The 12,330-nt window shown below is 37.4% G+C and overlaps 1 protein-coding gene across 4 annotated transcripts in view; it reads left to right on the top strand.

Moving 5' to 3' along the window:
• The first annotated feature begins 288 nt into the window (after positions 1-288).
• Positions 289-12,330, top strand: part of KMT2E (lysine methyltransferase 2E (inactive)) — a 92,869-nt gene continuing 80,827 nt past the window's right edge. For all 4 annotated transcript variants that reach the window (XM_020907471.2, XM_020907473.2, XM_020907470.2 and 1 more), the window contains exon 1: positions 289-654. The gene's annotated coding sequence lies outside the window, so the exon portion shown is untranslated. The remainder of the gene's footprint in view (positions 655-12,330) is intronic.

The raw sequence follows: 12,330 nt of genomic DNA, 5'->3' as shown, positions 1-12,330 counted from the left end.
CAGACTTGAGGGCTACTCAGGGAAAGGGGATAAAGAACCAATCCCATCAAATACCGAAACTTTCCCAAACCTTCGGTGAATTGTTGAATGCATCTGTTGTGAAATAGACGGAGATTCTGTCGACCGCTCTGCCTCCAGTTGGCTGTCTTCGAGCCTCCGTGGAGAGGCAACGACGGGCGGCAGCCCATAAGCAAAATGGCGGCGGGCAGCTTCGTCCCCTCCCCCTCTGCCCCTGCGGAGCGGGGCGGGCGGGCCCCGTGCACTTGCCGCCGCCGCGGCCGCCGCCGCCGCCGCGGCCGCCGCCGTCAGCCGCCATTTTCCCAGAGCGAGAGGCAGTGACACTGAGCGGGCGCAGGGGGCCGAGTCGGAGACGGTACCTGAGTTCGGAAGCGGCAAATAGAGGGGGCATAGACACTCTGAGCAGCCTCGCCGTAGCCTCTGCGTTCCTGCTGACTGTCTCTGTGCCCCCTCCCCTACTCCTCGGTTGCTGGCGAAGAGGCTGAGCGCTGCTGTTTGGGGAGGGGGTGTGTGGAGCCGGCTCCTGTGTCTGCAGTGGCTGCTGTCGGGGGATCGTCTGACCGCGGAGGTGTGGAGAGACTCCTTGGGGGTCGAGCAAATAACGGGGTTCGGGTGTCTGGTGTGTGAACATCACAGGTCAGTGCCTGTCGTCTCCTTGGGAGTTCCTGGGGTTTGCGGGGTGGAGGGACGTGTGTTGCCAGGGGGAGGGGGCTTTCTCATCTTTATCCTTACGGTGTGGGGGAGTCGACGTTGACTCAGGTGTCTTGGCGGGGGCTAGACGTTGCTTGTTTGATTCGAATATATCCTTTTTCTTCCTTTTCCCTAGGAAGGGAGCATTATGGCGGGTTTTAGGGTTGGGGAAGGGGAAACTGGCAGTTAAACCCCCTTGAGAGTGGGAGTTAGGGAGGGGGCGCACTCGTCGCCGGCAGCGGGTTAGAGCCGCTTGGGTAAGGAGGTAGGTTTGTGACTGTTAGTAGGGTTTGTGTCGAAGTGGTCCCAGGAGCTGCCAGCTCTCTCCCTTTCCTCTACCGCATCTTGTTCAGGTGCTGGGAACCCGTATAGGCCCCATTTTTTTTCTGCTGCTTCCATTTGTCGCCCGGCAGTCTCTGGTTTAATTTTCTCGTAAATACGAAGGGGGTGGAAAGAACGCCTTGGGTATATCCCTTTGTGGGAGAACGAGTCAGCTCCTCATCCTCTCCGGGAGAGGGTAAACCCGCCCCTGAGGTGGTCACCCCAGCACCCAGCCGTCTCAGGCTGCCCCCCGCCCCCTCCCTGCTTGCATTATCGTCACCCTTTACTGTAGCGGAGGCTTAGAAGCCACAATATGGCACATTTCAGGAAAGCTGATTTTGACCAAGGGATTGGCACAAACACTGTGGCAGCAGACACAGAAGAGAAACAAACGGTTCACTGTGCTGAAGAGGGGAGGAGGAGAGAGCAAACAATCCGGAGGGCTCTCTCCACCGGCCTTAGCTCCTTAGAGATGCATTCTTGCTGGACTGTGTCTTACGAACGACACAGTTTAAAGTCAAGGGGGAAATCGCTGTAGTTAGCTTTAGAGTAAGCCCCGTTTTGCCCGTTTCCCCTCACCTTTTAGAGATGTGAATAACGTAAGGTGTTCGGAGTTCTGGAGACCTTGGAGAGAATTAAGTGCAGTGCATTCAGCTCTAGGCTGGAGACATCAATACCTAATTGGAAAACAGTCAGTTTTTTTCCTTTAATTTCCTAGATGGCCGGTAAAAAGTGAAATTTCCCTCTTTTGTCCTTTACAGATTCTAAAAATGGCGGCCCCAGGCTGATGTTGTGGTAATCTAATCAGCTCGGGTCCTCCACACCCCTTGCAGTGCGTTTGTCTGCAGCATATTACAGGCTTATTATGTTTACATGAAAAGGCTGGGCCTTTTTTCACCTCCCCAAACCGTTTACAAAGATGTGTCGATTTTACTGCAAATTGCAATGCTGTGTTTTAGTTGATTAGTTTTATGGGTTTCTCCTGAGAGACAAGTAAAATGACACCACGTTTCAAAAACTAAAAAGCACTCAGGTGTTTTTATTTAGAAATTTCAGCAGTGAGGTCAGGTGCTCTTACATATAAAAAAATTATCAGGGGGCAAATAATAGTTTTTGTTTGGTTTAATCCAAGCGTTTTTCATTCAATAAGCTAAAGTAAATTAAAATATTTAGTGTGCAAGTACAGCCTATTTTGTAAGAATCGATGTTTTAATCTACAGTAGAACGTTTCTCATTGAACTTTTGAACAATTTTGTGAATTTTGGTTTTTGTACTCTTTCAAATTAATTTTTAGGGAGCTGTACAAACAAGCCTAAACCTGTTACTTCACTGGGTGTGGAGATGCTTGTTCTTTTCACTATCATATTTTGCATCCATTTTCCCCATATATTTAAGCGTTCCTTAGGAATTTTGTAAGTTGGTTGTGTGTTTGATAAAGCAGAGCTCTGTGCCTTGCTGCCTTGTAATTGTCTTATACTGTCACAATTATGTAAGTAAAAAAGTAAAGCTCTAGCTCTTGATATTGTTCTTTGCCAAACATGTCCATTTATTTACTCGCTATGGGATGTGAAATTTAGTCTGTTTTAGTGGGACTTTAAATAAAAACCATATCATAATAGGGCCTTGGATCTGGGCAGAAAACGAAATGATGTCACTTAACTTTAAAAGTGTGAATGATTAGAATTCATCTGTCTAGTGGGAGGTCGATCTCTTTTGGCTTGAAGTAAGCAATGAGATATGAGTGGGTTATTAATGGTGTTTAGTGACCATTCTGATGATTGTGGAGCAACTGGAAGATGAGTGCCTTTCAATCCAGTACTGCTTAAAGAGGTTGGAGAGGATCCACTCTCTAATGATTCTCTTATTCCTTTGTAAATTCTGCTCTAAAATATTTACAGTGAAATAAGAGAATTTATGAAGCTTGTGTGAATTAGACTGATAATTTCTGATTTACAAAATATTAGAAATTAGCTTAGGCAGTTTCATCATGGAAGACTGAACACACTGCCTTGCTTAAAATCTTTGAAATGTTTTAAGATGAAATGTTTGTGGGTAGTGGGAGGGTTTGTGTAGGGATTTGGGGTCATTACTCATTTGTATTATGTTCTGAGTGAGCATTTCATTCAGATCCTCAACTGCTGTGTAAAGATTGCACATTTATAGACTAAGTGATTAAGATCTGTGGGTTAAGATCAGAGGGTTGGTACTTTAAACTTACTACCTAATGTAGGAAATAAGTATACTCCCAGGAAAACTTGGTTTATGTAGTCATAGGAGGGAATGCTGTCTATACATGTGTTTTTGTTGATCTTGACCTTGATCAAGTCTAGACATATAAGGCATTTGGATTTATTTGGCTTCAAAGAAACAATACAGAGTTGGAAATTATGAGAAAAGATGCCTTCACTTGTATGCGCTTTCTTCATACTGGCCTGTTTCATTGCTTTGAGGTTTGTTTCTTTTTGTTTTCTTTTGATATGTTTCTGGTCCCTATAAAATGAGTCTGGCCTTTTATTTATTTGTTTGTATATTGCCCTTTATAAAAAACATGGTTGTAAATGTTTGCTTTTGATTCTTGTGTACTCCAGTTGACTATGTGTGTTTTGCATTGTCGAGGCAAATTTATTAAAAGGTGAGGCATAATTTTTGTTCACAGAGAGTTTTGAAACATTTGGCCCTTGGGGCAAAGCTAGTCAAAAGGTCTTTGTTCTTAGGGTGGCTAAGTTTGAGGGATTAGTTGTTTATCTGTTTAAATGGATCTGTAGAAAATCATAACATAATTGGAGAGCAAATTTTATTTTTAGAGACTGTGTTTTGATCATGTTTCTTTTTTGTTGTCAGTATAAGTTATAGGATTCCTTTGATCTCAATTTAAGTTTAGAACCTTTACAGGGCTTCTCATTTCTCTTCAACTCTTTAGGTCTCTCTGATAACTCTTCTACAATTTTGCCTTGTCTATTTTCCTCACAGCTTCCAACCAGAGAATTTTTCCCTATATACTACAGTAAGCCCTAGGAATTCTTGACTCTAAAAATGAAAAAGTGAGGCAAAGAGCCAATTAATAAGTTAGGAAAAAGTCTCAGTACATACCATGGTGGTCTTAGTGAAACTGTAATTTATTAAGTTGATTTCTAAGAATAGTATACCCTTTTTAATGCTTCAAACTCCTACAGAGGCGTATGGTTTTATTTTTTAAAGTGTATTACTCTAATAGCTCTTCTTTTCTGGAAATTACTGCTGGGATATAAAATATGTACTGTCACTGTGTGTTTAAATTATTGAATAAAATCAACAGAACTTTGAAGAGCTATCAAAAAACTGCTTAAAGAATATTAGTATGGAATCTTAAGAAATGTTATGTTTATTTTTAAAAGGTATTTTAATAATATATAATAGTGTCTGTATCCAAGGGAGTCATTCTTAGCAGATAGTAGGTGCTCAATTGTTCAGTTTAAAGCTTTTAAGTGAATATGTTTACATCTCAGATATTCAGAGTGATCAGGAACATTCCTTGTCATTTATTAGAATGAATGTTAAATATTTGTATTCTGCAAGACTTTTTATTATTGAGTATAACTTTTTTTTTTTTAGTATAACATTTTTATTTTGCAATAAAGTTTTTTGTGTTGATTGGCAGAGTAACAAGACATACTATTTGAGATATTGCTGTGTAAATTTTATTCAGTTTGTAGGCTGGGTTTAAAATTGGAGTGGCTCGCCCCCTTTTTTTAACTGCCTCTTTTGTAATAATGTTGGGAGGAGCCTCATTTTTTCTTAATATTAAAATGATAACTATTTTTGTTACCTAACACTTTAATATGAAGAGCAGTATTTGTGGTTGAAAACTGTAGAGAAGGTAGTCAGTCTTGTATTTCACTTGATATGTATTTTATTTTGATTTGAAATGAATTCTTGTGGACAACTTATAAATCAAATTTTATTTTAAACTGGAAAGCCATATTTTATTGTTAGGTAAAATTTACATCCTTTTCAGATCTCATTGGGTTGTTTACCAGAACTGTTTAAGCTTTTAGGCGTATTGAATATTTTCCATGCAACAGGTCAGTCACAGAATTCGTTTTTGATGTGTTGCATTAAGATGTCATCAAAACAGACATCATACTTTTTAATGAATAAATAATTGATTTACAATTTAGTGGATAAATAATTACACATCCATAATTTTAAATAAAAGTGTTTGTTTTTGCATTTTAAAACTACCTCGAATGTGAAATCTGGGTTTAACATGAGAAGCAAAATAAGTACAGCTTTCTTTATTCTATTTATACATCTGGAGAAGATTATGATTTTCTAGCAACTCTTAGATTGCTCAATTTAGAGTTAATCCAAACAAATAGACATTTTTGGTTCTGATGCTTATTATTGAGAGATAATATTGAGTAATCATACCTGTGTTATAACCAACATGGGTGCAGCATTTAAGGTCTGAGCTTGTAGCAGAAGCTAAGCGTATAATATAACATTGGGATTGAGTTAGTTTTGGATTGTGGTATTTATAATTTCAAGTTTACATAGTTATCTAACATTTTATCTGAGACCAGAAATTTAAAAAAAAAACAAAGATTTATGTTGACTTTTATTCCCAAAAGGTATTTAAAACATAATTTTTATTTAAAGGCCTTAACAGAATTTACTATGATAAATCATTTAAACTTTAGAGTTAAATAGGTTTAATGTTCTCCATTTTTCTCATTGTTTGGTCTGTCAGAAGACGTTTGAGAAAGATACACCCTTTTAATATTCCCCCCCCCCCCCCACAGATTAATGAGGTGATAGTTTCTATTTTTGATTTTACAGAGAGATCTTTTGTATTCCTCATATTTTGTATGTCATTTAAAGGGAGACGGCTTTCTAGAATTTGAAAGCTCATTTCATCTTTAATCATGTGGCAAAAAACTCTCCTGATGTGAGAGATCTGAATGGTTAGGACTTGACTTCAGTAGCCATAGATTGATGGGGTTGGGGGCAGGTCTGATGTTAGTCTGATGTAGGAATTCTTCTTGAGAAAGTAAGTTTGAAAGTAAGATTGTTTCTTTGGGAATTGTTTGCATTTCTCCTTAAATGAAGCTGCCTAATTGGTTGAATTTGACAGGGCCTTATTACATTTTAGCTTTAAACTTCCACCTAAACACTATTTTTGAAGCACAGACAAAAGATTAATTTCAGTAGCTACTGTTTCCCTTGTTCCATTTATTTCTACTTTTCAAAAGCCTACTGTTTTAGGATTTGTTTGGATGCAAGGAACAGAAATCAGCTCCAGCTAGCTGAAGTAAACGTTTTGTTACAAGGCTGTAGGGAAATCTCACAGAACCTATTTGAGGAAAGTGCAGTTGGGCCTCAGAAGAATTGGCAAGGTGTCAGAGAGCCAGTATTCTCCATCTTGATCCTTCTAATTAGCTGTGACTGGTAAAGGAGATGGTAGTGGTTTGAGTTTTTATGTTGTGTGTGTAGGGGGTAAGGTGGGGGGTAGTTTCCTTGGATGGAGGGCAAGAGAAAAGCACCTCTAATTCATCTGAAAATAATTGCTTTTCCCCCAGATACCCAGATGTATCTGGGAAGATTTCTAAAACTAAGTATTATCAAACTGATGATTCTGTTTCTTAATTTTAAAATGCTATATTGCATGTATATAAATATGTATGTGTATGTTGACCAATTTCCCCAGAAAAACCAGGGTTTTCATTTTTGTTTTAATTTGTAGTGATGTCAAACTTAGGAAAGTTATATGAATGGTTCGAAACTTGCCTTATATCCTTCATCCAGATCCCCTGATTTTTAACATTTTTTCACTATATACTATATTGGTCTCTCTGTACATGTTTTAGAAAGTTTTTGAAACATTTGGGAATATATTGTATACATCGTGCCCTGTTAGAGCCCTTAATACTTAAGTATGGATTTCCTAAGAACAAGCATCCCTTCTTAGTAACCAGAGTGTTAAATTCAGGAGAATTAGCAGAGATTAGCTTATTGACCATATTCCATTTTCATCAGTGGTCCCAATTATGCCCTTTATTAGTACTTTTTTTTTTTTTTTCTGGTACAATAGCCAATCCAGGATCATAGATTGCATTTAGTTCTTAGGTCTCTTTAGACTCCAATAGTCTGGAAGAGAGTTGCTCAGTCTGTCTTTTGTCATGACATTGGCAGGCTAGTTATTTATCCAGTTCCTCTCAATTTGGGTTTGTCTAAGGATTCTTCATAATTAAATTCAGATTTTGCCTTTTTGGCTGGAATACTGGATAATAAGTGTTTGTTTGTTTTTATTATCTGAAGGTACTTGATGTTTGTTTGCCCACTACCAGTATGTTCATTTTGATTGCTTGCCAAGGTATTGAGTAGTTTCTCCATCCATTGAGTAAATTGTTTCTCATTTTGTCATTATTAAGTAATTCCTAAAGAGGTATGTTGAGATTGTGTAACTATTCTGTTCCTCATCAGACTTTCCTCTCCTAGATTTAGCATCTGTTGATGATTCTTGCCTGAGTAAGTTTTTACTCTGGTGACTGCACATTTACCAAGGTTTTTAGTTTGTGGTTTGTTTCAAGGTAATTGGCATTATGGGAGTTTTCCTTTTTGGTTTTTCTGTAATGCATATAATTTGATTTCATAATCATGACAATAAATTAATTTTAAGTAAGAAAAGTATAGATAATTTTGATAGTATTGATAATATTCCTGCACAGTGTTCCATACAAATGGGATTTAAAATAGTTTCTCGAATCTGGTCTAATTTTAAATTCAGAACATAAAAATTAAGTACTTAGACTGGTAGATTTGTTTAAAATGGTGTAGTTCCATGTCCTTGTTTAATTTTTAGAGTTACTGTTATATGAACCTTGAGTTACAGTTTATGATTTGCTCTTAGTGCTACCAATTTGATTTCTAAAGCAAGGCTGAAAATACTTATTTTAATTGTGCTGTTTCTTTTCCTCCATTTAAAAATTCTTCCTTCGTATAATTTTTTACAAGTATTTTTTTCTGAAAGCACTGAGACAGGTTCTTCATTTACACAGATACAAGGCAGCACTTTTTAAAAAGGCCTTGGTAAGGTGGTGCAGCAGAGCATCAGACATTGCAGCTTTTAGGACAAAGCAGAGTCTGATCTTTGGGGCCTTGTAGTGCAAGAAATACGTGTGCCTCAAAAAGCTCAGAAGGGCACGAAAGGGGCAAGAGACAGAAAACACATTTATGCTTTGATTACATTTTGATGAGACTTTTATCAACTTGGCATATTTCCTTTCGGTGATAGTAAAATCTTGGTAATGAATTTGGATGATAATTTGAATGTTACACTGATTCAGATCCTGGAAAACATATTGAATGAAAATTATTAACTTCTTTGGAAATTTTCAGAGAGACTAGGAGAAGGAAAGTGTTGTAAACATTTGCAGAGTGGGGATTTAATCCTATAAAACTTCAAATTCCCTTCTGAGAAAATTAAGGTGGTATTTCAGAATAGTGAGAATTAATAAAATGATACAGTGGATTTGAAGCATTTTAGAGGTACTTTGTTGATTTAAAACTTCTTTGAGTCAATTATATTACAACTGCATTAAGAGAAAGCTTATTTGTAGCATTACCAAATCTTATCCTGTTTTAAAAAGGTATAGAGTGAAAAGGTGCAAAAACAAGTCCCATGATGAATTAGAAGATTTTCTTTTAGGCCCAAATCCCCATTGTAGACATGTAAAATATCACCATGTTGACTAAAGTTAAGAACCTAGAGTTAGAATTAATGTGTGAGATCTTTTCTTTAAATAGTCCTACTGTGGCCCAGGGCCCACATGTATCGTTTACATGGAGTGCTTATTGTATTGTGCTTATATTAGTTAGATATTACATGAATCAGAGATAAGTGAATGTGAAGAGAGAATTGTTTAGACGAAAGCTTAGTTAAATGCTTTGGAAAACTTGATAAAGGCAAATTAATTGCTGAAGAAAATTGTCAAGTTAGGTATTGCTAAGACAAAAGATTATGGGGAAAAATAATACAAATCTAGAAGGACATCTGCATTCACATTGCTCCATAAGTGTCTAGGTGATTTCTTACCTTGGAATAATCTAAAACCAAAAACCATGGATAATGCATTCTAGATACGGTTTATGCAAGAATGAGAACCCAGGATTCAAATAATAAGAGCCATATTCAAAAAATATTTTGGCTTGACCCAAAAATAATGATGAACAATATCCTAAATTAAAAATACAGGTTTATATTATATATACATATATATATTACATATATACACACATGTTATATATACAATATATATACAATACAATTATAAATACAATTGTATTACATATACAATTTGTGTGTGTATATGTATATACCAATATATATGTGTATACAATCTTTCATTATTCTGTATGTTAAATGATGGACTTTGAACTCATGAAATTTCTAGTCCCTGGGCTTCCCTGGTAGCTCAGCTGGTAAAGAATCTGCCTGCAGTGCAGGAGAGCCGGTTCGACCCTGGGTCGGGAAGATCCCCTGGAGGAGGGAGAGGCTGCCCACTCCAGTGTTCTGTGGCTTCCCTGTGGCAAGTCTGCCTGCAGTGTGGGAGCCCTGGGTTCCAGTCCTGGGTTGGGAAGTCCCCTTGAAGGAGGGCATGGCAACCCACTCCAGAATTATTGCCTGGAGAATCACTATGGACAGAGGAGCCTGGCAGACTGCAGTTCATGGGGTCACAGAGTCAAATATGACTTGAGCAACTAATTAAGCACAGCACACTTTTTTATATGTAAATCTAGATTTCTCTATATTTAATCCAAAAGAGGATGGATCTTACAGTGTTCTGTAACTTTCTTTTTTTTCTTAGTATCTTGGAGATCTAAAATGTTCTTTCAGACTTAGACCCTGGTTTGTCCAGTGGGGTTTATAGGACCCTCACTAAATGAAATGACAGATTCTGGAATTTAACAGATACACTGACATGTTAAGATCCAAGAGCCCTTGTTATCTTGTGAGATTTAAACTGTACTTTTTTTTTCTTTTTTAAGGACCTTTCTATCTCTGATAATATTATAAACTAGATTCATTTAATGGCAAAAAATTGAATGCCCTCTGTATGGGAGCATCATGGTAGCTACTAAGTTTGGCTTGCTGATCTTGTACATATTTCCTATGGAAAGTAACTGATGATTGTGTTGGCTAATGTCCATGGGATCAGTTTGTGTGGTTTTCAAATTTCAGCCTGTGTGATATTTAATCTAGAGTGATGGAGATTTTAAAAGACGTTCTGCTTATATGTATAGCCTAAACTATCACTTAAAAGAAGCCTCTTATGTACTAAAGTAAGTGGTTCATTATGGATTTGGGGAAAAGTATTTCTAGTTCAGTCCTTGACTTTACATAGTAATTTCTTTCTCCATGTTCAGATGACTTTTATTTATAAGAGTGGCTGATCAGCTCAGTACATGTGGATTATTTTTTGTTTATATGTAATCTTTTCCATGAAGATCTTTACAGTGAAATTTGAAAGTAAAAGTGGATGTAGCCTGTCTTTTAACAAATAATACTAGTCACTGTAGCACTCATATCTACCAACTTTGTTCTCAATTTTTTTTTCCTCTTTACTGCAGAATTTCTCAGTGAGTATATGCCTCTAAAAGCATTCCTGATAGAGATTTAGATCTGTTAGTGTCGATTCATTTTTGAGGGTGAAATGCATAGACTTTTTCTCTAAGCTTCAGCTGTCTAGTTGTAATACACTAGTCTTCCATTTCTAGATTTTGTTTTTATATTAAAGTATGAAGAGGAGGAAGTTGATCTTTGAATACTGTAAGCTCTGGAATCAGAAGACTGGGAAAAATTCCATAAAAGTAAACAGTTTAAACATGGAAAGTATTTTCCCCTTTTTTATTCATTCTCTCGCTGACTTTGTAGGTTGCTAAATACTTAGAAGTTAAGGTACTCTTTTTTAAAATATATACTTATTTGGCTGCACCAGGTCTTAGTCGTGGCATGGGATCTTTCATTGCGCCATGCAGGCTGCTCTCTGGTTATGGAGCTCGGTCTCAGTATTTGCTGCACGTGGGCTTAGTTGCCCGTGGCATGTGGGATCTTATTTCCCCAATGAGGGATCAAACCCAAGTCCCCTGCATTGGAAGGCAGGTTCTTAACCACTGGACTACCATGTAAGTCCCAAAAGTACTCTTACTTTATACTTAAGATTTTGATAGTAAATATTTTAAACTCTTTCACCATGTATTTATTTTCTTTCACCATTTATTTATTTTTATCAATTTGATCTTTAAAAATTTTTTTTAACTTATTTTTGGCTGCACTGGGTCTTCATTGTTGCATGCAGGCTTACTCTAGTTGCAGCAAGTGGGGGCTACTCTGTTGCCATGAGTGGGCTTCTCATAACAGTGGCTTCTCATTGCAGAGCGTGGATGCCAGGGCATGCGGGCATCAGTTGTTGCAGCACATGGGTTTGGTTGCTCTGCAGCATGTTGAATCTTCCCAGACCGGGGATTAAACACCTGTCCCCTGCGTTGGTAGTCAGATTCTTAGCCACTGGACCCCCAGGAAGTCCCATCATTTATTCTTTGATGTGTTTTTTCACCATTTGAGTGGCTTTGATACTCAATAGGATTTTGACTGGAATTAATTAAATGATCATTGAATTGGAAAATATAAACTTCATGGCTTTAATTCTCAGAGGCACAACACTAATGTCCATAAATGAGTATCTACAGTGTGTTTATGTATCTTATTTTCTCTGTGCAGCAACTCTGCAATGTAGATCTTTCACTGATTTTTCATGAGAGACCTAGAGACTGAGCCGAGGGTCACAGAGCTAAAGAATTATCAAGAATTTTAAGTCATTTGAAAATCATCATAGCTTTCCATTAATCTTTAAAAAAGACTATTTTTTGACAAGGTAATGAGAGTATACAAATTATTAATCCAAGGCAGTTACTTGAGAAAACTACTCTTAAGATAGCCTTGATTATATTAGATTGTCATAACTCATTTCAGGTGTCTCAAGGACAACTTAATTTTATACATTCCTCATTTCCCAGCACATCGAATAGTATTGAGAAAGTATATATGCTCAATAAGTATGTTAAATGAATGAACTTGCATTTATACTTACTGTGTTTTGAAATAACAGAATAGTTGCCATGATGTGGATGGGGGAGTGCTTAACACTAAAGATTTCTTCTATTGTTTGGAGACAAAGTACTCAACTCGATGGTGATAAGCTGTAAGGGTTGATTGTTGGAAATTATTCAGATGATGACGATGATTGGTGGAGGTGGGCATGA

Source organism: Odocoileus virginianus, chromosome 1 (genome assembly GCF_023699985.2).
Source record: "Odocoileus virginianus isolate 20LAN1187 ecotype Illinois chromosome 1, Ovbor_1.2, whole genome shotgun sequence".
In the NCBI taxonomy this organism is placed as follows: Eukaryota; Metazoa; Chordata; class Mammalia; order Artiodactyla; family Cervidae; genus Odocoileus; species Odocoileus virginianus.
This window is presented reverse-complemented; position numbering and strand designations above follow the sequence as displayed.